General features: G+C 46.7%; 1 pseudogene; it reads left to right on the top strand.

Moving 5' to 3' along the window:
* Positions 1-690: 690 nt before the first annotated feature.
* Positions 691-897, top strand: LOC126524786 (U2 spliceosomal RNA; annotated as a pseudogene).
* Positions 898-1,945: the final 1,048 nt, after the last annotated feature.

Here is a 1,945-nt window from a genome sequence, read left to right as displayed (position 1 = left end):
AATGCATGCTCACTGACCTGGAGAGGTAAAACAGAAGAGTGGTTTTAAAAATTAATCTGCAGAAAACTAAAGTAATGTTGAACAGTCTCGGAAGAGAACAGCAATTTACAATAGGCAGCGAGGCACTGGAAGTCGTAAGGGAATACATCTACTTAGGTCACGTAGTGACGGCGGATCCGGATCATGAGACGGAAATAATCAGAAGAATAAGAATGGGCTGGCGTGCGTTTGGCAGGCATTCTCAGATCATGAACAGCAGGTTGCCATTATCCCTCAAGAGAAAAGTGTATAATAGCTGTGTCTTACCAGTACTCACCTACGGGGCAGAAACCTGGAGGCTTACGAAAATGGTTCTACTCAAATTGAGGACGACGCAACGAGCTATGGAAAGAAGAATGATAGGTGTAACGTTAAGGGATAAGAAAAGAGCAGATTGGGTGAGGGAACAAACGCGAGTTAATGACATCTTAGTTGAAATCAAGAAAAAGAAATGGGCATGGGCAGGACATGTAATGAGGAGGGAAGATAACCGATGGTCATTAAGGGTTACGGACTGGATCCCAAGGGAAGGGAAGCGTAGCAGGGGGCGGCAGAAAGTTAGGTGGGCGGATGAGATTAAGAAGTTTGCAGGGGCGGCATGGCCGCCATTAGTACATGACCGGGGTTGTTGGAGAAGTATGGGAGAGGCCTTTGCCCTGCAGTGGGCGTAACCAGGCTGATGATGATGATGATGATGATTTGTTCTTATCAGATATCTGATAATATCTGATACGGCTTGTATTTGGACCTAGGATATTAAGCTTGTTTTTTGCAAGTTGGAGGAGCACTTAAAGCTTGCTTCACCTCCGTCGCGGGTCCATCCGGTATTGAACTACCTTCGGCATCGGCCCACGTATGGGGACAAATTTTCGATCTGCATGGCTCAATAGACACACGGAAGTTTTGCAGAACCTAGCAACATACTACTTTGCTGTAAAATGCTACAATGTTGCCAGCAGCAAATCTTAGGTAACTACAGTTGGTTCGTGATTATTCTAGGGGATTGGTGAGTCCATTGCAAAGAAAAAAGCTGCAGAAACGTTGACTGTTTACCATACCCATATGTATTATTGTGGGGCGTCCCTTTCTCTGCATTCGCGGAATACTTTCTGATGTTAACCATATACGTGAAAAAGCATGGCGTTGAATGGTCAAGTCCCTGGTTGCTAAACTTATCTCTCTTGCCCGCTACTTCCCTTCACCGTGTAGGGTAGGGAAGGGGTAGGGTAGCAAACCGGATGCTGTTCTGGTTGACCTCCCTGCCTTTCCTACCCTTGTTTTCTCTCTCTCTCTCTCTCTCACCGTCTCCTTCTTGCTCCAGAAGGATAAATCTAACGTTCTTGCGCTTGTATGAGCGATGCGCAAGAACCGGCAATCGTGCAGTTTTAAACGTTGAAGCTTGCTTCGAGAACCTCCGCTGAAAAGTGCGTTACACGTTCTCGGTAGAAAGCATGCGCGAAAAGGAAATACAGCGAACATAGGCGGGTCATTTTTTATTCCTTTTCCAAAAAGTCGAACAAGTTCACTACCTGTACCAGCGTGCGGAAAGCCATTCTACGCTAGACACGGAGAGACCACTGCTACTGCATCGTTCTTCGAGCAGTAAATGCTTGAGTATAAGTTCCGGAGAGAGCTCATTTTACAAGCGCCATAAAGGGCGGCGGTGCACGCACTTTTATGGCTTTTGGACACGCCTCCCTCGCGAAGCAGCATGAAGGACGGAGAGATGGCGGCGAGAAAACATCTCGGAAAAGGAAGGAGCGGCGTAAGAGGTAGAAACAAAAAGCGTATCCCAACCTCACGAGGTTTTAATAGAATGGAGGCCGGCGAAGAGGCGACGGTAAAGTTTTCTACGTGCGACTTTGCGTACTGCGGAAAGATTTAACCCCATAAAGAAATACAACCT

The sequence above is a fragment of the Dermacentor andersoni genome, chromosome 3 (genome assembly GCF_023375885.2).
Source record: "Dermacentor andersoni chromosome 3, qqDerAnde1_hic_scaffold, whole genome shotgun sequence".
Classification (NCBI taxonomy): Eukaryota; Metazoa; Arthropoda; class Arachnida; order Ixodida; family Ixodidae; genus Dermacentor; species Dermacentor andersoni.
Note: the sequence above shows the minus strand (reverse complement) of the source record. Positions and strands in the feature narration are given on the sequence as shown.